Consider the following 24,558-nt stretch of genomic DNA (forward strand, 5'->3'; position numbering starts at 1 on the left):
TCGGAGAGGAACTGAGCACACATAGGAATAATGTCAAGTTCCAAAAGTCAAATGACAGTGAATGTGGTGGGACTCAGAGATTTGCAAAGAAAGTTGAATTATGGCAGTAAGTTCATACCTACCTTGAAAAACTTACCTGTGAAAACTCTTTTAGAAAGACAGTGTCCCAGGATGCCAGAAGATGAAAGAAAGGTCAAGGATTTGAAAAGAATACTGACTTCAACATGAGAATTGAAGTTCTTTGGCACTGTTGAAAGAAATCCAGCTCTGCACAGATGATTCAGAAGGAGGGCTTGGAGTTGTCGTGCTACAGAGACAGGGGACTTAATGTCTACTTGTAATGAATACTGGGAGTGAGAGCTAAGAGAGTGGCAGAGAAAATGTAAGTGCAAACCACAAAAGGGATGCTAGGTCTTGCATGTGGCTGTATAGTCATAGCTTAAAAGCTGAAACAGATCGTAAATCACTGACTGCAATATACAAAGAACTTAGAAATGCCACTGAGGGTACAGCATTTACTTCTGAAGGTAAAAAAAGTATGACACAGCTGCAGCATGCCAGCCAGAATGTTACCTAAGTAATTACAGATGTGCTGTCAATAAAGTATGATATGATACCATGTTGTCCATTCCACAAAAATCTGCAAACGTTTCACCATTTTTGTTCATTTCACTGAGGGCTTGTTTCCTCATAATTACTTCCCTACCAATGTTGTTGCTCCCTACTTTAGCATTCATATCTTTAGGCACCCTCACTAGTATAACAGCAAGTATTAGTCTAAACTAAAACTGAGATACAGGTCTCAAATGAACAAAGTAATGCAGTGTCACAGTCCTGGCTGAGTCCCCAGCGTGGATGGTCAGTCTGTTTATAATTGGATCCAACCTTTGAATCCCATGTGTGTCTAAGCCTGAGGGGTCTAGGCAGAGTCCATCACTGCTTCCAACTGCAGGGCTCCTAAAGCATTATTATTATTTTTATTTTGTGTGACCCTTTTCCTGGGATGCAGGACTCTGTAGTCCATCTGCTGTAGGCCCCAAAGCTCCCAAATCTTTCCAGCCTCTGTGCACATTCTCCCAGAGTCCCATCTAGCTGTGGTTGCTCTGGTTTACAGTTTAACCCATTGAGGACCATGTGGCAGTTAAAGCAAGGAATGCAAACTTTGCAAAGGAGCTTCTTAAACATATATATTTAATTCTTAGACAGCACAGGAGAGTTACGGATCTAGGCAAAACTATAAATGCCTAAATGCTATCCCCCTTTGGAGTTCTCACCACTGCCGAGAGTCTTTGGGTTTGGTCAGGGTCTTTGGGAAAGGCAAAAGTCCTTTCTGTCCCCACTTCTCCAGCTGTGTCTTCTGTTTGTGGCAATGGAATAGCACCCCTTGTTCAGACAGCTTGACTCTTCCAAAAACAGTCTGATATTTTATCTGTTTCTGTTCTTCCACTGGAGATTTTCCATGTTCGCCACTGGAAGGAGGCAGGGAGGTAGACTTGTGTTGCTTTTTGTTTCCTTAACTTGAAGGTACAGGAAGAACCCAGCATGGGAGGAAAATGGCATGTTGCCAAGACCACTGCTAGCTGCACCTGTTCCTTTGCCTGCACCTATGGGAGGCCCCTGCCAGACACGCAAACTGCCATTGGAGGCCAGCAAAAGCCAGGCAGGGGGAACCACCAGGTGTGAGAGGTGTCTGTTGGTGGAGTCTCTCAGGAAGCTGGTAAGAGAGCTGCAAGAGGAGGTGGCTTATCTGTGTAGCATCCAGGAGCGTGAGGACTTCGACAGGATGCACACGGCGACATCTGGGATGGAGGAGGCTAGTTGACTACAGATGACTACAGCTGCTCCACAGAAGGAAGGAGAACTGGCTTCTCTGTGAGGAGGAGACTGGCTGCTGGCCACCTTGGGCAGTCGACAGTGCTCCACCCCCACTCAGGTCCCCAGTCCACTGAGGTGAAGAACTAGGATGCCATACTGGCAACAGGAGGTGAGGAGCAGACTCTAATGGCTGATGAAAAGCAGCTGTTTGTCTCCAAGGCTGGGAGGCTCACTGCCACTGCACCTGAGAGAAGGAGATGTAGAGTGCTGGTGGCTGGGGATTCCCTTCAGCAGGGGAACAGAGACATCCATCAGTCAACCCGACTTGATGTCCCAGGAGGTGTGCTGCCTGCCTGGAGCCTGCATCAGAGATATTGTGGAAAGGTTGCCAAGGCTCATCCATCCCTCTGATCACTACCCCATGCTGCTCATCCATGTGGGCATTAAAGATACTGTCAGGCCTGACCCTTAGCAGATCAGCAGTGACTACAGGGCTCTGGGAGTGAGGGTGAAAGGGTCTGGGGTGCAGGTGGTGTTCTCGTCCATCCTCCCAGCTGAAGCTAAGGGCCCACGTAGGGACATGTGCATCCTAGAGATGAATGCATGGCTGCACAGATGGTGTCAATGGGAGGGCTTTGGCTTCCTTGACCATGGGATACTGTTCCAGAAGAAGGTCTGCTGGGAAGAGATGGGGTCCACCTGACCAAATAGGGGAAGAGCATGTTTGTGCACCAACTCATCAGCCTACTGAGGAGGGCTTTAAATTATGTTCAAAAGGGGCAGGAGACAGAACTCCACAGGTATGTGTAATAAAAGGCAACTTTTTAACAGATGGTTGGATGTTGGGGTGGGGTTAGACATGGAAAATTACAATAAGGTTATAGGAGCAACAAGAGGGAAATGAGTAAGGGAATCTGATCAACAGCTTAGATGTCTATATACAAATGCAAGGAGATTGGGGAATAAACATGAACTGGAAGTATTTGTACATAAGCCAAATTATGTCAACTGGCATCAGAGAGACTTGGTGGGTTAAATTTCATAACTGTAATATTGGTCTAGAGGGGTACAGCTTGTTCAGGAAGGATAGGGAGGGTAAAAAGAGAAGAGGTGTTACATTATACATCAAGAATATATACACTTATTCTGATGTCCAGAAGGTGGTGGGAGGCAGGCCAGCTGAGAGTCTCTGGGTAAAGATAAAAGGGATAAAAAGAAGGGGCAGACAGCCCAAGATACCCTCCCCCCGCCTTCCCATTGCATGTGCTGCACCTGAAAAGACAAAGGAAGCAGCCATTGGGCTCTGGGGGAGGGGTCCTGACCTAAAGAATATGGTCAGTAAGACTTCTGAAAGCATGTAGTGAGAAAACTTTGCTTTGAATCTAATGTAGTTTGGTAAATTAGGTACCAGTAAATGCTTTATCTTTATTTTTCTTGTGAACCATTTCTGACTTTCATGCCTCATTACTCATTACTTAAAGTCTATCTTTTTGTAGTGAATAAACTTGTTTTATTGTCTTATCTAATCCAGTGTGTTCAAGTTGAAGTGTCTTGATAACTGCATTTGGGGTAACAAGTTGAGTGCATATTATTTCCTTAAAGGAATAACAAACTTAATATATTTGTACTGTCCAGGAGAGGGCTGGGCAGTACAGGACATACATTTCTGAGGGAAAATCTGAGACTGTGGTAACCTTTAAGGCTGGTAAGAGCCAAGCTGGGGCTGGCTGACTGGCTGTAGCACAAACAGTCATAATTGGGAGTGATTTACATGCTGTAGGCTGTTTGTGAGCAGTCCAGGGTGGAGGTTACAGCAGCAAGGCACCGTAAAGGGCACCCCAGTTACAGGGCAGGGGTGACACAGCCACCCATTGGTCTGGATTGTGCCCTGGTATGTCACAGACACCAAACTGGGAGGGGTTCCAAGCACTTGGGAGGACAGAATTAGAATTCAAAACAATCTTGACAAATTGGAGAATTGATCTGAATATAACAAGATGAAATTCAATAAAAACAAATGCAAAGTACTTCACTTAGGAAGGAAATATCAAATGTACAATCATAAAATACCAGAATAACTGACTAGGTAGTAGTACAGCTGAAATGGAGGTTATAGTGGATGATAGATTGACTGAGAGCCACCAATGTGGCTTCCCGCAGCTCCCATTGGCCGGGAACGGCAAACCACGGCCACTGGGAGCTGCAGATGGTCAATTTAAACAGTGTCTCGCAGCCTGCCAGCGGAGTACCCTGACGGGCTGCAGGTTGCCCACCACTGGACTAGAGGCATCTACAATTTAAAATTCCAGGACTCAGACCAACAAATAGAACCTCCAACTGCATTTAAATCAAGGACAAGCCCACAATTCAAGGGGATTGTAAAATGATCCTTGGTATTACAGGCAACTGATAAAATCAGGCATCAGAAGCATAAATACCTACATCTTAGCCACAATCATATGAAAGTTTCTGGAAACACTGTGGGTACAGGCTGAGTATTGTGATGTGACATCCAGACTGAAAATAACAATGCAATTCAATGTTCCTGCAGCTGGACAGCCACAACTTTAACCCCAGTATCATTTCAGGACGAAACAAGTTAAGAACTATTTGACATAAAGTCTTTCAATGAGAAGCTTGATGTTATATTAGGAATCATGGCAATCAACCATTGGCAAGTGAGAATTTAAAATAATGGGCTGAGTCCTGCTAAGGGTTTCATACAATGCCAGGAGTCCGAGAGCAGCCTGGAGCTGCTGGAGGCAGGAAATGGGCATGAAGGACAAGACTGCTGTCATAAATATAAAGGGAAGGGTAACAACCTTTTTGTATGCAGGAACATCAAATCCCTCCTGGTCAGAGGTACAGAATCACTTACCTGTAAGGAGTTAATCAGTTCAATTAACCTAGTTGGCACCTGACCAGAAGGACCAATGGAGAAAGAGCATACTTTCAAATGGGGGTGGGAGAGGGGGAAAGGTTTTGTTTGTTCTCTTTATTGTTCCGTCTCCGGACAAAGAGAGACCAAGCAGGTAACCCAGCTCCTACTGAAATGATACATCTAAAATTACAGAAATTGGAAGTAATAGCAAGGAAATGCATTAAATTATCTTTTGTTTTAGCTTGTGAATTTTCCCTGTGCTAAGAGGGAGGTTTATTCCTGTTTTTGTAAATTTGAAGTTGAGCCTAGAGAGGAATCCTCTGTGTTTCAAATCTTTTTATTATCCTGTAAAATTACCTTCCACCCTGATTTTACAAAGGTGCTTCTTTTACTTTTTTCTTTATAATAAAGTTCTTCTTTTAAGAACCTGATTGGTTTTTAGTGTCATAAAACCCCAAGGGTCTGGTCTGTGCTCACTTTGTTAACCTATTGGTTGGTATATTATTCTCAAGCCTCCCCAAAAAAGGAGTTGGGGGGATATTTTGGGGAAATAGGAACTCCAAGTGGTCCTTTTCCTGAATCTTTGTCTAAAATCACTTGGTGGTGGCAGCAATACCGTCCAAGGACAAGGAAAGGATTTGTGCCTTGGGAAAGTTTTTAATCTAAGTTGGTAGAAATAAGCTTAGGGGGTCTTTTATGCAGTTCCCCACATCTGTACCCCAGAGTTCAGAGTGGGGAGGGAACCCTGACACCTGCCCTGCTGGGAGACATCCATTCAGCTGTGTGTGGGAGAGTGATGTGAAGTTGTTGCTGGACCCTGTATGGGAGCGCTACTAGCTCTGAGGGCCCCCTGCTTGCTCCCCTGGGAAATTCCAGCAGAAACTGCTTCTAGATACTTCAGGTGAGTCCGTAACTTATTTCTTCCTTTAGGCTGAGCCAGCATCTTCATCTGTGGAGTGGGCACTGGGTGGAAAGAGATTGCTTTGGATCAGTGAAGGTGGGGCGGATTGGCTGGGTAATAGGGATCACAGAATCATAGAACCGGGGAGGACAAGATATTTGTCCTTTGACTTCTGAGGACGTTTGACATTTTGCTGATAGGTTGTCTGTCTGTTGCTCTTTTGTCTTATCTAGGTTGTAAGCTCCTTGAGGCAGGGGTCATATCTCGGGAGGAGTTCAGAGTGGTGGTTGATGCAGCTCTGGGCTTAACTTCAGAAGTCAGTGCTTCACTGCGGTGAAGGGGCTACTGTGTGCGGCATGAGATGAATAGGATAATGAGTTAGCTACCTTATCCATGTGACTACAGAAAGCAGAAGGGAGATCATAGTTGCTGCTGCTGCTTCTGAGTGGAGACAATGTTCTGTCATGCAAGGTTGCGGATTGTGGAGGTCAACAGCTCCAGCAAGGCAAAGAAGTTGTTTGGCAGTTGCTACCTCTTCTATCCTTACAAGTACTGTGGCCCTTTCTAATGTTGGCTTTCCCCATTGCTATGAGCCATGAATCCCATTATCTGCACTTCTCTCACGGTCCTCTCAGGAAGGAAACCACTTAGGGTATGTCTACACGCAACAAACCAACAAACCAACCAACCAAAAAACCAAACAGCAGCGAATCTCAGAGGCCAGGTCTACAGACTTCGGCTCAAGCCATCGTGCTAAAAATGGAAGTGTAGCCGTTCCTGCTCCTGCTGGAGCTTTGGCTCTGAGATTCACGCCTCTCACTGCAGGTGGTTTTTTGCAACGTAGACATACCTTTAGAAGCCACTGCAAACTTCCCTTGCTCACAGTCTGGATTGCTAAAGCTCAGTTGCGACCACCCATGAGAGCAGGTCAGGGTGGCAGGTGCTTCCTTTTGCTGCCTCCCGTTCTGTCCTTTCAAGGGTAGGAGTGTAGGAGCAGCCACAGGAAATCAACTGAATTCCCTCTTCTAGGGGAACCCCAGAACAAAGAAACAGACAGAGAGGAAGAAGGCAGGTAGACAAAATGGTAGGTGGAGAAGCTTTGTACTCAAGGAAGCAGGATCTGTATAGACTTAAACAGAGCAAATGGAGTGATGCAGCAACAGGGTTAAACAGTAAATTATGCTGTCATCTGCAGTGCCATATAATTATGGTATACATCTGGACCCTGCCTGTAGACATTACACAGGCAAAATTTTCCCATTGCTTTCACTGCAGGAATTTAGCCTATCTTAAGGCTGCAGAATGCAGGCTGCACTCCTGAAAGAAACCAAAGTCTCCAGACAACTTCAACAAGGCCCAGTGGCCCACCATGCAAGTGAGGATGTAGTTGCTCATGGCATAATAATAGTCAAGCCCGTTTCCTCAAACACTGGTGGGACAAATTCACCAGCTATGAGTTGTGCTGTAATACCTACAGTGTTACAAGAATACTTTAGGAATAGAGTGCTGTGATTTATGCTCCCACTGAACCCAATGTGGCTGTGCCAGTGATGGGGTTAGCAATTTATTGGCTGTTTTAAATGGAGAGTAAGTTGATGACTCCCAGCTGCCATCGCCATAGAGCAGTACTCTGAGCCACTCCTTTAGAGTGTCTTTATGGATTGCACTTTATGAGAACCTGTATCCTCTCCATTTATTTTCTCATCTGCCACCACCGAGTGCCAGCTACCTTGACATCTTGGCAAAGCAAGGATGGAAAAATCAAGTGGTATTTAGGTGCATCCTGCAACATTAAGTCAGTGTAGTGCAAGAAGAGTTTTCTTGCCAATGAGATGCGCCCTGGCCTACAGATGACTCTCCCAGAATGCTCTCTGGATGGAGCAAGAACTGCTTTAAGGAATATTTCTACAAATAGAAAGGGAAGTTTTGCAAGTGCATTGTACAGTTTCAGTTCCCACCATACGGAACAATGTATCTCTGCATGGAACCACTGCACATCAGTGAGTAGTTGGAATATGAGAATGCCAGAGAAAATCTATTGCTACCCAAATCTTTTTGGACCTCTCCTCAACCATGTGCATGGGCTGCATGTGCTAGGGCCACAGAGTATACTTCAGGACTTAGGCTGGAGTAGCAGCTGTAGGGTAGTTCTACAGCCTTACAAAGGTGAATTTCTCCACACCTTTCCTCCTTGCAGTTCCCCAGTAGACAGCAAAGTCATTGCCTACAATTTAGGTGACTGATTAGTTCACTGCAAAGTGAAGCTAGCTGCACATGCACATGTAGTGCATCCCTCCCAAGGTGAAGGTCAGGAGCAAGCAAAAACAGGAGCTTAGAATGGAAAATGGTATGCAACCTTATAGTAATCACTGCCAGGTCCCAGGTTTTGTTCCTTATATTTTTGCCTGTAAAGGCTGAACAACAACTAGCAAATAAGCAGTGATTCCTTCTTCTCTTAACCCCACACTTTGTTTCTGGAAGATCTTTCCCAACTATTGCTGTCATCAGACTATGATGAAGCACTCTGTAAGATATTGCTTCAGCAGCTGTGAGTAGGGAGAAAGCCTGACGGGGCAGTCACTTTCCATCTTTTTTGTATTTTTAGAGAGTAATGATGGATATGTTTCAGAGTAACAGCCGTGTTAGTCTGTATTCGCAAAAAGAAAAGGAGTACTTGTGGCACCTTAGAGACTAACCAATTTATCTGAGCATGAGCTTTCGTGAGCTACAGCTCACTTCATCGGATGCATACTGTGGAAACTGCAGTCCATAGGTGGCTTTACAGAAATCAGTGTATTGTCCCTATCTCTGTATGCTTCACAAGAATGGCCCCCTGAAAAAGCCACCCCTCCACTGGGCCATACTTCATAATACAGTAATCTGCCAGTGTAGGACTGAATGTGGAACAAATGTATAAAATGTGATATTGTTTTTCCACTGTGAAGGTAATAGCTCCTCACCATCCTTTCTGTTTGGGGCTTTCCTGTCTCATTTAACTTACTGCTCCACTCTGCATCTCATTGTGCAGGGGGGAGGGGCCATAATCCCTCTTTGTGTTGGGTCTATCTTATTTCTGTAAAATGGGAGATAAATCCTTGACAGGTCTGTTTCTGATTTGTGTGTGTTTAGCAGGGAAGAGGGTAAAGCCTCTTTGTAATACCTCTCATTCATTCTTTTGAAGAGCCTCATGGGACATACTATTTCCATTATGAGGCACTCTTGTGTCTGCCGTTCTGTGGTCTGAGGACCCTTGTTCTTAGGCTGCTTTTCCTCCTTCCTTGGCTCCTGCATCTCTGGAATGTACGTGACCTCTGTAAAGGAAGAAGAGGTTGAGATACATTGATATTGGAGGGGCCGCCAACTTGATTTCCAGAACAAGCAGTTCATTTTGCCATTTTTTTCCTTTTAGTGGAAGCCTAGCTTAGTACTGTACAAGATACAAACTAGACAGTCCCACTGCATAGTTTATACAATATGGCCCATAGTAAACCTAGTGGGCTTACTCGGATTTCCAGCTTGGGCCCAGTTTATTTTTTACAGGGACAGGCACATAGTAGGTGTTCATTAAATAATAGGACTACCTGGCTGTTTGCTACAATCACACTCCATAGCAACACAATAAAGTCTTATCAATGGTTCAGTGCAAATGCAATACTTACTTACTAGACAACCTCTATTCTGGGATGCGACATCAACGGGGCTCTGTACTTCAGAGAACTGAGGACAGTGGACACCTAAGCCACAGTAGTTCACGGGAGCCATGTAATACAACATTGGTAATGCTAGAAATAAGCAGTCTGACATTACCAGGTCCAGCCCCTAGATGGAATTAAAGTGTTGTATTTCACAGTTGCCTATGCTCAGTTCTGCACTTAATGGACATCGGTTCTGAATAGTGGCAGCGTGTTTCCTTTCTGTCTTGCCTTTCAGTAATTGTAGGGGTTGACTTGACGCCTAATGATAGCTGAGTGGTGGGGTCAAGTGCTTCTTCAGGGCTGTGGAACCAGCACTAATGTGATGGGGTCAATTGTTTTCACAGAGCAGGGATATTCAAAATGTGACACTCCCTGGGCACGTGAGGCCTGTCGAATTCTCACATGCAGCCAGTTGCTGTCTCAGAACCTGCAGCTTCAGGCCAGATATGAGCAACAGGCACTTGTAGTCCAACGTGAACTTAAGGAGCCAGCACTTCCTAATAAACAACCAAGGGAGATCAGAGTATTTGGCCTGTGTGGGTCCAAGGTGGGTGATGGATGTTTATCTGCATGGTGGGTGATGCCCTCTGGTTCCAGGCCTGATTGACAAAGTTTGGGTGGCAGCCATGAGAAGGGCTGTGGGACTGGAGGGGGGCAGGAGTCTCAGCTGGACCCCGCTGAGACACCAGGCCCAGAAACCTCCAGGGGGTTTCTGCTACCTCCCCGCGGCCCTGCTGCTGTCTCTCCTGCCCCGTGGGATGTGGGAACCTTTCTCCTCCCCGCGGAACCTTTGCTGCGGAGGCGCCTGTTGCCGCCCGGGGGATCCTCTCGCTGCGCTGGCCGGGGGGACGCTTACCGAGGCGGACCCCGAGCGGAGCCTGAGCGCGGAGCCGAGGCCGGAGCGAGGAGGCGCGGGCGGGCTGAGCCGAGCCGCTCCCGGGGCCGGCACGGTACCTGCAGCGGGAGGAGTCGCCGAGCCCCGCGGCCCGGCCCGCAGCCCTGCCGGGGAGGTGAGCGCCGGGCTGCCGCTGAAGGCACGGGGCGGGGGACGTGCCACCATGGAGGCGCTGGGGGAGCAGGGCCCTGGGGGAGAGGCCCCCGGAGAGGCCCAGGCCGCGCCCACCCCGGGGAGGTGGGGGCCAAGCCTTACGCGCGCCATCAGTAGTGGAGCAGGCTGGGGGCTGACAAATACTTGGAGACACTGGAGCCTGTTGTGTGTCACTGTCCAAGGGGGGGGCGGGGCACAAGTAGGGGCAGCCTAGCCCTTGGCAACGTGAATTATGCCCCTTGGGATTATACTGGAGGAGGGGAGAAACCGGCTTCCCGGGGAGTGAAGAGCCGTGCACCGGGCTGGAACCCCCCGCAGAAAGAGGGTCTGGTAGCCCAGCAGTGGGTTGAAGCCCTGCTGAGTTAAGCAGAAGCTGCGGACGATCCGACTGAAGTGGAAGCAGAGGAAGTAGAACTTTTAATTTGGACCAGTAGGCTGGAGACGGGGCGAGGTGCACATTGGAGGCAGGGAAGGTAACAGCTTGAAAATCAGGTTCCTGCTCCTAAATGAACAGGGACAGTCCCAAGGAGATTATCTAAGGGTGAACAGAGGGTAATGTGACAGAATACACTTTCTTGCTCTTCAGACAGAAAACTGATCTGCATGTAAGAAATTATTTGTGCTCCCTTGTTCTCCGTGTCTCATAACACAGGAACAAGGGGCATTCAATGAAATTAAAGGGTGGCAAATTCAAAATTGAAAAAAGGAAATACTTTTACACAGAACATGTAATTTGACTGTGGAACTCATTGCCACAAGGAGCTGAGACCAAAAATTTACTAAGATTCAAAAAGTGCTAGGATGGATAACAAGGATATCCATTATTATTATTATTATTATTATTTATAACTCTGGGAGGGATATTAAACCTCATGGTTCAAGGTTTATGCTAATCTCTAACTATTAGTGATCAGGATGAGATCTAAGGTGTGTGTGGGGGGGGAGCAACTTATCCCATATTTGCCTACTGTTTGGTTCTTACATCTTCCTTTGAAGCATCTGGTACTGATTGCTGTCAGAGGCCGGATACCTGCCTTGATGGATCTTGGGTCTGATTCAGTCTGGTAATTCCTATATGTAAAACATTTTTATAATTTAAATGTCATTGTTTAGTCCCATTCAATAGTATTAGTAAACAGATATTTAAAACCACAATTTGGGTTTCCAGTATTTTGATGTGATATTGGTGGATGGACTGTGGGGACCTTTTGTGATATTTGTGGATGGGTTTTGGGGGCTGTTCATTATTCTGTGGTGCTGTAACTTTTTCATTTGATTTTCCTCTTCACCAATCCATAATTTCTTATTTGTTGAGTAATGTACAGCTGATTTTCACTGATGCCTCTTATTTGTGATGTAAGATAGTAGAAGCTCACATTGGTGAGACACTTGTATATTTCATTCATATGTCTTCCCATGGATTTATACAGAATTTATTAGAATTTACGTTTTTGTTTTTAAAAAAGTTTACATCTCTCTTGGTGCTATTGTTTAAGTTATCTTGACTGCAGACTCACCAAGCCAGCAGGGGTTTACCTTGTCAAGACTCTTCAGTGAAAAGGGGCAGAATGTCACTTTCCCCCCCTTAATCTTAAGTGGTTAATCATTAACCAAATGCAGTGGTGATAAGTAAGATAACTATTCAGCTGTTGGTAGTCCTATTAGAAATATCCAGAGAATGTGCTTATTCACTGGGGTGCGCCTATGTCCAGTAATTTGAAAGTACCTTTCCCAGATGTAAAGCTATAATTTTTGAAAACAGTAGTACTGACCTTATTGGCCCCAGCTATTTGAATGGGAGGTCCATCAAGAACCCAGGTGCTCCTATAAGAAAAGGTGTTGGTGATTCAGTATGTGGTGTGAGTCAGCACTGAACCAATATCCCAGTTCTGTTGGTTGAGGTGCCACCAGTAATCACTGAGCCACTTATCTTTAAAGATCCAATAACCTTTTCAATGAAGCATATGATTATTTAGCCATTGTGTACTGGCCAGACTCCAACCTGAGTTACTGGGTAACTTCTTTCAGAGCTGTAGCTGTGTTAGTCTGTATCAGCAAAACCAAGGAGGAGTCCTTATGGCACCTTAAAGACTAACAAATTTATTTGGGCATAAGCTTTCATGGGCTAAAACTCACTTCATCAGATGCATGCAGTGGAAAATACAGTAGAGAGGTATACATACACAACATATGAAAAAATGGGAGTTGCCTTACCAAGTGGGGGGGGGGGTCAGTGCTAATGAGCCAATTCAATTAAGGTGGAAGTGGGCTATACTTAACAGTTGACAAGAAGGGGTGCAAATCACCTTTGTAGTGCTAATGAGGCCAATGTAATCAAGGTGGCCCATTTCAAACAGTTAACAAGAAGGTGTGAGTATCAGCAGGGGAAAATTAGTTTTTGTAGTGACCCATCTACTCCCAGTCTTTATTCAGGCCTAATTTGATGGTGTCCAGTTTGCAAATTAATTCCAGTTCAACCAGTAGGAGAACACTTCAATATTCCTGGACACTCAATAACAGACTTAAAAGTGGCAATTCTTCAGCAAAAAAACTTCAAAAACAGACTCCAACGAGTAACTGCAGAACTGGAATTAATGTAGGTGGTGTGCTTTTAAAAAAAAAGGCTCTGTTCCATCCCAGATGTAGCTGCATTTTAGTGGTGAGTTTGAATGCACTGTAGGATCCTTTGGGATTCTATATACATATAAAATATATTATTTATTATGGTGAGTGGGTAAGTGTATCATATTTCACCAATATTTCCTACAAATGATTGTCTGCCCCTTCCTCATTGTTATGCCATCATTTCACCTGTATTCTCATTGGTTAGGTGCCGTATCCTGCATGTCTCTCTGTCTTGCTCTATCTTGTTTTGAGTGCCTCCAAATACTCTTTGTTTCAAATACCTACTATTCTAAATCAGACTGGGTCACTAGGGTAAGGGAGGAGTGGTGTTGAAATGAGTATTCCTACAGGATTTGAGCTGAAATTTAAAAACAAAAAGTTTGTTGACCGCAGATGTTGTGTTGCCAGGAACCAAACTTAGCAAAACTTTATAAATCCAGAAGTTAAACATGTAAATATTTTAAAATAACATTTATAGGTGGCAGATCAAAGACATTATAATGCAGTTCTTTCTAATCATGCAGTTAAGTTATGCTGTAGTTTTAATTCTGCTACTTTCAGGAGTTTATAACTTTTTGGGAAATAATTCTGCAGGGAAATTTTCTATGATCATTCTAAATGTGAATTCTGTGTAGAAAACTTAATAAAATTACTTTTGGGTATTCTTGAATTAAGAAATGTTTCAGATGCTCTATTTTGTACTCAACTAACAAAAAGGGGTTTAATTTTTAAAAACTTGAAGTTTGCCATAGATTTAATCCTCAAAGAGGGGAAACACCTTTGATATCTTGAGACTTGGTTTAGAAATAAGTTTGCATATAGACAAAATTGCACATATTTTCTAAAAAATATTTAATTAAGGTACTGAGGTGGGGAGTATATTGAAATAATCCATCTATACATATTTCAGGTAGTGCTTTCTCATCCTAACTAATAAGTATAAAAGCTGTTGATCAGTACTGTGTACAGGCAGTTAAAATTTACTGGTTACTAAACTTTGTTGAATGAATCTATTTGATTCAGTAAGTTGAAGGAAACGTCAGGAAACAAGCAATTGAATGCACTGAAATAATGAAAACGGAAACATTTTCTAAAGTAAACTAAACATTATCAAGGATTATTAAGCAGAAAATTAGAATGGATTTGTGCTTATCTCAGAAAGTGCAGAAATTTGATCTGGAAGCGTTTAAAGAAACCAATGTGTCATTGAATACAATTTTGTCTATTGAAGTGGAAGAGCAGAACATTGATGAGTTTAATACTGCAAGTGAGACATATTCAGTGCCTTTGGTGTCATTGCAGTGTTGCTGTGTTAATTCAAATCCTGTTTAGGATCTTCTAGCAACTATTGAGTATCAACTTCAGGACCAGTCTCTGTGTGACTCTGATGCCTCAAAATGTCAAAGATTAATTGGCAATAATGCCATTAAAATAAATGAACTTGTTAAGAAAGTTTCGTCTTTTTATATTAATAATGTCACCTTCCTTGTTTTCCAAAATGAGCAATACATAGAAGTGATTGAAGCATTTTGTCTTGGATATGTACTTTTGTCTTAGACTTAAACCTGCACATCCACCACTATGTGCTGCAAGTGAAGAAATAGAGGAAAAGGTAAAGGAAGAACCAGAAGAATCAACATTGATATTAATGGAAGATGGTTGGTCAAACATGAGAGAGGACTATGTAATGGTGGCAAGCATCCATGGAGGGAATGTGTGTTCTACTTAAATTGCTGAATAATTGTGTGCAAATGGCAGAAGATGCCCTCAAGAATGTAGAGAAAATTATAACAAAAAGGTCTTCGCCACTTGCTCAGATATGAAGCTATGGGAGTATATCTTAGGAGTAGTCATTCTAAATTTTGTATGTTCAGTACAGTATTTAAAATTTGATGAGGGGAGAAAAGGTACATCTACTGCAGTCCTAAAACATGTGATGGAAGTTCAAAATTTCTTCTGCGGTTAGCATCAATTTCTTGATTGGTTGAAAATAGGAGAACTGATGCCCGTAGTTCACAATAACGCTTAATGGAACTCAGAGGAAGATTGTGGCCTGGTCTAAATGTAAAAAGTTCTAGTGGCATAACTGTTGGTAAGGGGTGTGATTCTTTTCTTTGCTCACATGACTATACTGGTAAAAGCCCTAGTGTAAACACAATTATGGCTTATTTCATTTCCTAAATGGAAATAAGATACAATTACCAGTACAATTGCATCTATTCTGGGATTTTTATTTTTGTTGCTTTAATTATGCAGAATTAAAGGAGCAAAGTGTAGAAAAGCCCCAAATTTCTACAACTGCATCCAAATACTAAAGTATATTGAAACTTGCACTGAATATGAGGAGAACTTTGATCAGAACATAAGACACAAAACATAGTACACGCTTTACATAACAAGGGAGGTACTAAATTTATAAAAGAAATTGAAGGAGGTTTTGTAATAATTTGGCAGATTACAAGCAAAAAATGCTACAGTCACAATCTCTGTGAAAATCTTGCTTGATCTAATAAAGAACCGGAACTACACAAGAACAGAATACATTCATATAATCTACAGAACCCTTCCATTTCTTAGCCAGTATGACTGATCCCAAATACATAGAAAGGTCAAGTTTAAATGCAGTATAGAAGAGGCGAAACGTGGCTGATGTAACATCATCCTGAGTTTGTTCCTTTTTCTTCTGGCATTTAAAATCAAAGATCCAGGTTTCTACCCAAAATCTCAGTTTGTGAAGATTGGCACAGTCCATCAGAATAGTGAGAAATAGTGGAAGTGATGTGACGGAAGGCAGGACAGTTAAAATCAGAATTTTATCAATTTTTTTAAAAAGACCTGTAATCCAGACCAGCATCTTGGCATCAAGTAAGGATGCTGCTAGTGCATTTGCACTGGTTTAGTATACGCTGAAATAGACTACCTGTTGAAAATGTGATTAAGTTGGTAAAAATGGGTTGGTATAGCAGGGTCTTATCCAGCTTTCCACAGCCATGAGTGGGAGCTGGATCAGCCCATATGGGCTATCTAATAAAGGCCAGGAGGGATGACTAGTGTCAGTCTGTTACAGACCACTGAATCAAACCAGAGAACAGGATGAGTTTCTCTTTAAGCACCTGTCTGTTTTGTGTGGAAAGAAATATTGTGTTCTTATGGGGAACTTCAATTTGGGAAACACTTGCTGGTGGTCTCGTGCAGCCAATAGTAAAACGTCGTTAGATGTCTAAAAAATTATAGATGATTTTCTGACACACAAGGTATTGCACCCAACATACAGTAACTCTATTTTGGACCTCTTTCTGATGGATAAAAATGAATTAATCACTGTATTGGATGTTGGTGGTTACCTGATTACATTCAGTATGGGCAAACATAAGACAGTTCCAACAAGTAATGTGTATATACAGTATACTCCTGATTATCCGAATAGCATGGGGGAAGCAGATTTTATTCAGATAACCAGGAGTTCATGTAATTGAGAGGGTGAGAGCTATTCAGCAGCTGGGTGGGGACTTGTTCTCCTCCTCACAGTCCTGGACAGGGGTCTTTTCTTTGCTCCACCCACTGGCATGACAGGGCTGCAGAGTGGTCCCTGTGCTGCTGTAGGGCCCGTGTTCCTTCCCCACTCTGAACGTTAGGGTACAGATGTGGGGACCTGCATGAAAACCTCCTAAGCTTACTTTTACCAGCTTAGGTTAAAACTTCCCCAAGGTACAAACTATTTTACCTTTTGCCCTTGGACTTTTGCTGCTACCACCAAACGTCTAACACCGGTTACTGAGAGAGAGTTTGTTTGGAAACGTCTTTTCCCCCCAGGCTCCTCCCAAATCTTACCCCCTTTTTTTCTGGGGAAGGTTTGGATCTTAAGAACAATGAAAAAGCATTCAGTTTCTTAAAAGAAAATGCATCCGATGAAGTGAGCTATAGCTCACGAAAGCTTACGCTCAAATAAATTTGTTAGTCTCTAAGGTGCCACAAGTAGTCCTTTTCTTTTTGCGAATACAGACTAACATGGCTGCTACTCTGAAACCAGTCCCTGCAGGCGCAAGGTGTGGCAGGAGGAGGCTGCAGTCAGAGCAGAGACCCCTGGCCAGGACTCAGTTCTGCCCTGCCAGGACTGTAGCCTTCCTTCCATCTGCAGGGATCATGTGTCTGTGACTCAGTGGCAGTTCAGGAGCCCTCTGCGGCTCCCTCCCTGCACAAAGGGGCTGCAGAGGGCTCCCTGTGCTGCCACAGGAACCATTCAGCAGCAGGGTGGCCTCTCCCACAGTCGGCTTGTCCTCCGCCTCACAGTCCTGGCTGGGAGGGAGCTCTATTTGCTGTACCTCCTTATTATCCAAATCCCTCCCTTGCCCTCTGCAGCATGTATCTCATGTTGTGGGACAAGGAAGGAATTCAGATAATGTGGCGGTTCGGATAATAGGGTTTCAGATAAATGGGAGTATACTGTACTTGGTGCTTCAAAAGGCTAATTTACCAAAGCAGAGGAAAATATGAGTGAAATGATTGCGGGGAGGGGAGGAAATTAGGCAGAAAAAATGTAAATTGGGGTTTGTTTAAAGAGAGTTTATTAGATAGCCAAAAAGCCACAATTACACAATCAAGAGAGAGGATACTTTTGGCAAAAAATTGGTTCAGAGGTGAAGTGAAGGCAGCAATTAGAGATAAAGAGCAATATCTATCCAATGGGGAAAAAGGGGGCGGTAGATAGCAATCAATATCAATTAGAAGTTATGAAGCGTAGAAAATTTATAAGGGAAGCTAAAGACATCAGGAAAAAATCCATGACAGCAGGTTGAAGGACAGTAAGGAGGAGTTTCAGTGTATCGGAAACCAGAGCAATCCTAGCAATGGTATTACCAGATGGAAATAATAAAATTGTTGTTATGCTGCATAAAAATCAAAAGTGTTGAATACATAATTCTCTTCTGTATTTGGAAAGAAGCAGGATGTGCTATATCACATGATGACATCATTTCCAGTCTATTAGTAATAAGGAGGGTTTTAAACAATTTAAAATCAGGAGGCCCAGATAACTTGCACCCAAGAGTCCTAAAATAGTTAGCTGAGGAACTCTCTAGCCACTGATGTTAATTTTTAATATATCTTGGAATATTTTGGAAATTTCAGAAAACTGGGAGAGTAATACTGTGCAGATATTCCAAAAGGGTAAGCAGGGTGACCCAGCTATCTGAAGGCTGGTTAGCCTGACATCAATCTCAGGCAAAATACTGGAATGGTTCACATGAGATTCAATTGTTAAAGAATTAAAGGATAGAAATATAATTAATGCCAGTCAACATGGTTTTATGGAAAATAAGTTTTGTTAAATCTGACTTCATTCAATGAGATTACAGATTTGGTTGCTAAAGGTAACTGTGTAAATGTAATAGACTTTGTACTGTGCAACATTTGGATTAAAAAATTAGCACTATACAGTATCAATAAAGCACTCATTAAGTGGATTAAGAACTGGCTAACTGACAGGTCTCAAAAAGTAATTATCAGTGAGGAATTGTCATTGAATGGGGATGTGTTTTATGGGGTTCCACAAGGATTGATACTAGGTCTGATGCTATTCATCATTTTGATCAATGATCTGGAAGTAAATATAAAATCACCGCTGATAAAATTTGTGGATGACACAAATATTGGTGGAGTGATGAACGATGAAAATAGGGCAGTCCTAGAGAATGATCTGGTTTGCTTGATAAGTGAGGAAGATCCAAACAATATGTTTTAATACAGTCAAATGCAAAGTTATACATCTGGGAACAAGGGGTACAGGCCATACCTACAGGCTGGGGGACAGGATCCTGGAAAGCAGCATCTTTGAAAAGGATTTAGGAATCTTGGTGGACAAGGAACTGAACATGAGCTCCCAGTGCTGATATTGTGGCAAAAAGAGCTAATGTAATCCTTGAATGTAGAAACAGGAGTGGTGAACAGAAATAGGGAAATAATGTAATTGGTGAGACTGTCCAGTTCTGGTGCTGACATTTTTAAAAAGGTGTTGGAAAAACTGGAAAGGGTGTAGAAAAGAGCCAGAAAAATGATTAAAGGACTGAACAAAAATGCCTTGCAGTGAGAGACTAAAAGAGCTCAATTTGTTTAACTTATCAAAAAGAAAATTGAGATGTGACTTGGTTACGGTTTATAAGTACTTTCATGGGGAGAATATACTGGGTGTCTATGGGGTCTTTATTCTAACAGAGAAAGACATGACATAAGAACCAAAGACTGGAAGTTTAAAGCCAGACAATTTCAAATTAGAAATTAGGCACAATTTTTAACAGTGAGGGTGATGAATCACTGGAACAGATTACTAAGGGCATGGCTACACTTGCAGATGTAGAGCGCTTTGAGTTAAACCAGCCTTCGGAGAGCGCAGTAGGGAAAGCGCTGCAGTCTGTCCACACTGACCGCTTCAAGCGCACTGGCATGGCCACGTTTGCGGCACTTGCAGCGGCATTTGGAGCGGTGCATTGTGGGCAGCTATCCCAGCCTGCAAGTGAGTGCAATGTGCTTTTCAAGTGGGGGGTGGGTGGAGTGTGACAGGGAGTGTGTTGTGTGTATATGGGGGGAGAGAGAGTGGGTTTTTGGGGGGCTGAGAGCATGTCTGCATGCTGTCTTGTAAGTTCAAACAGCAGTAGACCCCCCTCGCTCCCCCCTGCCTCTCTCTTTCTCTCTCTCACACACAGCATTCCACACTAATGGCTTGCTTTGTCTCGGAGCAGATAAGCAGCCAGCTGTCAGAAATAGAGCTTTCAAAGGTCATATCTGCATTCCTGCAGCGATTCAAAAACAATGACAAGAGTGGCCCCTTGACTTAAGGGGCTGATCAGAGTGCAGTAATGCAACACCTCGTTCACACTGGCTCCGCGGTGCTCCAGTGGGAGTGCAGCAAATGTTATTCCACTTGCCGAGGTGGAGGAAGAACAGCGCTGTAGCCACGGAGTCAGGGCACTCCATATGCCTTGTCAGTGTGGACGGGTAGTGAGCTAGTGCGCCCAGGGCTCCTTTATTTCACTGTAACTCCCAAGTGTAGCCAAGCCTTAAGTGACGTAAGTGGTGGCGTCTTTGTCTCTTCATGTCTTCAGATCAAGACTTAATGCATTTCTGGAACACATGCTTTAGGCAAACTCTAGTTGTTGGGCTCAATATATGGGTAACTAAGTGAAATTTAGTGGCCTGTGGTATACAGGAGTTCAGACTAGGTGACGTAATGGTCTCTTCTGTCCTTAAACTCTAGTCACTAGACTGGGGACTTGATTATTGTGGTGGTGGTGGTGGTGGTTTACTTATGGTATTGGAAACTTTTCTTGCAATGCATGTACCTTTTTTTCTACCTGAGGAATACTTATGCTTATGAAGTGAACCACTTAGTTTGGGTTTCATAAACCTTTGTGTCTTAATTCCCACCACCCCCCCCCAAAAAAAAAAAAAAGTGTGGGGTTGGGTTTTTGGGAAGAAATGAGGGAATATCACAGCCACCCTGACTCACTTCTTTAACAAGCTGCAGTGCCCACCCTCCCTCTCTTCCTCAGGAATCCTCATGTGTATGCTGACAAAGGCCACTCACCAGTAGTCAGTGGGAAGCTTTATGTTGAGAGTGTGGGGGCCTAAGCCAATTAATTTCTGCAGAATTTAATCTTTCACTGAAAAATTGTTGCCAGCCCCTATGCTGTTGAGTAGCCCCATGAATGTGAATCAAATGTAGAATGAGACAGTGTTGTCTTTGTGTCTGCTCATAGCTTTATCAAGCAGCATCAGAGTAAAATTAACAGATTTCTGGGCAACTGCAAGGAATTAGCTAGGGTCTGTTGCCATTGTGTCCTGTCTACTGGAAGCCAAAAGGATATTGAGGGCAAGGTTAAAAGCCTCTTCCTCTGCAAGGAACCAGCTAAAGGTTGCTTCCATTAATACTCTATCCACCTCAGGTCTGGAGCTACCCCTTTGCCCTTTGTCTCCTAGATATTATTTCATAGGGAATAGGGCCATCAGTGGCTATTAGCCCCGATGGGCAGGGATGGTGTCACTAATCTCTGTTTGGGAATGGGCAATGGGGATGGATCACTTGATGATTCTCTGTTCATTCCCTCTGGTGCACCTGAAGACAGGATACTGGGCTAGATGGACCTTTAGTCTGACCCAGTATGGCCGTTCTTATGTTCATAAAGTGGAGGAAAATATTTTATTCTCTCTATACCCAGGTATTTTTCCCAGGTTTCCTCTGCAGACAGGCTCACCAAAGAGAGATTTGGAGGAAGATACTTATCATTTCACCTCCTAATTTTCTTTTTTAAAGGGGCCCTCTCTTTTGTTTTTATCTCCCTCTCTACCACTTTGCCACCAAAGAAGAGGCAAGAAGGGAAAGAAGGGAGGGAGGTGTTGTAAACAAATTTTTCACCTTGTCCTTACTGTCACTGCAAGTGGGTCAAATAATGGAGGAAGTAAATGTGTTTTTCCCTTCAGCCTCCTCTATGATCACCTTTAGCTGAATCTGTTTTAGGAGTACTTAAATTAGAGGAACACAAATTTGGGGATGGATTCTCTCCTCCTCTGTGACACTAGTATGCTGCATTGGCATCAGAAAAGGAGTGGCAGAGCCCAGGATCAGGTCTGGAGAGAATTCACCCTGGCACAATCTTTGTGAAAGGCAGCAAAAGGCCCTGCAGTAGCGGTGGGCTTAATTGTTGGAGGAAGCGGGTCTGCAATAACAGATAGCCATAATTTAGGCAGCCCTTTAAGGCTATCTGTTATGCCAGGGGCATCTCTGGCCTCTGCGTTAGTCAAGAATTGGGAGGGTATGAGGGTGACGTATAGGCACATCAAGCCCTTTCCTCTTCACTCGGGCTTTGAGTTTTTTGTTGTGCCTAACTGTGATGTAGAACACATGGAAAACTCTATTAAATCTGCAAATAATTCATATTTTCTGTATTGTGGATTTTTCTGTTAGAGTTTACATTTTTTAGTCTTATTGGCTGCAGTCCTCCTTTAAATATACTGAAAGTGCACCACGTTCCCCTAAGTAAATCCTTTTTTTCCAAAACTACATTGTACTGCAAAAATCAGAAGACGAATGAGACCTGAAAATGAAGCAACTACAATCTGAGTATCAGAAAAAACTTGGATTTTCTGATATCTCTAAAATAACTCCTAGCTGACTTGTCTCACAGAAAATTACATACATTTTAGAGCGCTGGGAGAGCTCTCTCCCAGTGCTGTGCCGCGACTACACAAGCCATGTTAAAGCGCTGCCGTGGCAGCTCTTTAATGTTGCCAGTGTAGACAAGCAATAAGAAGAGAAAGATAGATCAAGAGTGTTATGCATTTCAAGAGAAATGTAGGATTTTCTATTTATTGTGGACTTTTATGGAAAGCCCGTGTGCTTGATTTGTAAACAAGTTAGCTGTGGTAAAATAATACAGCATTCAAAGATACTATCAAGCAAACCATGATGAGAAATATGATAACACAGGAAAGTTACACAAAGATAAATACAGTACTCTGAAATAGCACAGTTGTTGAAAAAGCAGCAATCAGTGTTTACTAATGTTCATCATGTAAATTATGCTGCAGTTCAGGCAAGTGATTTCTATTTTAATAACTTTTGCTGAATGTGGCCCATGCCAAGTGGCAGGGTATCAGATCAGGTCTGCTATATGAAATGAGTTTGATGCCCCTCCTGTAGAGGATTGTGAGTGCTTATGTATTCTGTATTATATGATGGAATACACCTCACCACAGGAAACAAGCTTCCTGCGATACAAAACTTGGGTCCAAATAAATCTTTCTCCTCCCATCCCTTCCCCTCTGCAAAACCAGCTTCCTTGGTGCCGGGGGAAAGGAACAATGATGAGTTCATCTGTCTTGGACTGGAAGCATATTATAACTATGGTCCTGCTAGATAAGCTTTAGGTTTCTTCCTTAGCGATATTGAAAATTCAAGGCAACTGGACTGAAAATGACACTATGGAATCATTCAATTTGAAGGTGTTTAGACTTCAGTATGCTTCAGATACTATTAACATAAGAAAATAATTTAAAGGAAGATCTGATGACTAGATGTCAGTAGCCTATAATAGAGAAGGGTTGCAGGGAGAGAGATTGATTGGGCCCTTACACGAACTATTCATAGGGAAATTCAACATACCGGAGGAGAATCTGGTCTGTATTGTGAAATTCCAAATATCTCATGTGGGCCTGTTATCCTTGCAGAAGAATTCCCCGGAGAAACTGACCTTCAGTTTGGAAGTCTTCAGTTACATTCCGGCAATCATGGGACAATAGTCAATACAACTTTCCTTTGCCAGCAACTGTAAGCTTCCGTCTTACTGAAACAGTACATGCTGTTCTTCAAGGAAAGCAGTGGCAATTGAGGCCCTTTATATATTGTGGTTTGTTTTATGCATTTCCCTACCATAATCTAGATAGTAAAATCATCACAAAACTAATCCATACTCTCTACAGGTGTTTTTCTGTTTATTAACTCTTCTAACACCACAACAGAAAGAAGCTCTCTGGCATTGCCCCTTTTTGTCATGCTTAATGATTTTCCTGGAGCAACATCACGTATGACTCATTTTGATTAGCGAGGTCAAAACACTATTAATCAAATCTCTTCCCCCCCCCCCCCCCCCCCCCCCGCCCGCCAATTGGACTACCTGGGCATATAGACTCAGCACTGATAACATCTCCCAAAGGTTTCCCATCAGAGTTATTAGTGATCCACAGGCTGTGAACTAGTATCTGAGTTCTTGGTCCCAGTAAATGTTCGTTTTATTTCCAAATGTCTGAGAAGTGATTTGACTTTGCCTCTTCTATTCAAAAAATAGTTAGCTGGCACTGTATATTAACAAAATAAAATAAAAAGTATTTAGCAAAACAAAAAACAAAGCCAAGGGCAGCTTTTCATATCTTGTAGTACTAACTCAGTCCTTTCACTGTGTTGGAGCATGATGTGTAACCCAAAGGGTTCTAGCAAAGTAAATACCTACTTTAAAAGAAATGGGACCTAGATAACTGTTGAATCAAATGAGAAAAATCTCAATTGCTCACATTCATAGACTACATAGAATAGTGCTGTTCTTTTTTTCTTGAAATGTTTGGAGGATTCCTTGGCCCTTCTCCTTATCCCAGAACTGTCCCCTCCTCTCCCTTTCAGTAGCCACAGTGACCATATTTTCAAGTGTGGATGAGGACTTTCTTTGTAAGCCATCAGTTTCATTCCTTAACTATCAAAGGAAGCACTTGTAGAACAGCACGAGAAACCCCCTCGTCTCCCAAGACCTGAGCAAGGTACCTTTGCTGGCAAAGGTAAGGAGAGACCAGAACTAGATTCCAAACTGGGTTCCCTACATGGCAGAGCACAACACTATAACTTGGCAACTGGCTCCTATAAAACCATTCTGGCTCACTGTTAGAATGATTTTATTACTACTAAACCATTAGCGGACTATTTAGGTAGGAAACCCTTTGTGGTAGGGGCTATCTCTTACTCTGTGTGTGGACAACATCAAGCAAAATAGAAACTCCCTCTCAGCTGGGGTTTTTAGGTCTGACTATAAATAATAGCATAAATCCTAATCCTGTG

The 24,558-nt window shown here is 43.1% G+C and overlaps 1 protein-coding gene and 1 long non-coding RNA gene across 5 annotated transcripts in view; one reads left to right on the forward strand and one right to left on the reverse strand.

Annotated features, from left to right (window-relative positions):
- Positions 1–1,156: 1,156 nt before the first annotated feature.
- On the reverse strand, positions 1,157–10,140 carry LOC114019975. The gene is made up of 3 exons (XR_005226111.2): positions 9,257–10,140; positions 8,758–8,908; positions 1,157–2,175 (listed from the first exon to the last, which is right to left on the reverse strand). It is a non-coding gene; the product is annotated as an uncharacterized LOC114019975 (long non-coding RNA).
- Positions 10,141–10,162: 22 nt separating this feature from the next.
- Positions 10,163–24,558, forward strand: part of RAD54L2 (RAD54 like 2) — a 95,252-nt gene continuing 80,856 nt past the window's right edge. For 3 of the 4 annotated variants that reach the window (XR_006291998.1, XM_037903983.2, XM_037903984.2), the window contains exon 1: positions 10,163–10,302. The gene's annotated coding sequence lies outside the window, so the exon portion shown is untranslated. Of the gene's footprint in view, positions 10,303–10,586; positions 10,814–24,558 lie in introns of those variants that run through there. The other variant, XM_043550371.1, reaches the window with a different exon arrangement.

This window comes from Chelonia mydas, chromosome 7 (assembly GCF_015237465.2).
Source record: "Chelonia mydas isolate rCheMyd1 chromosome 7, rCheMyd1.pri.v2, whole genome shotgun sequence".
In the NCBI taxonomy this organism is placed as follows: Eukaryota; Metazoa; Chordata; order Testudines; family Cheloniidae; genus Chelonia; species Chelonia mydas.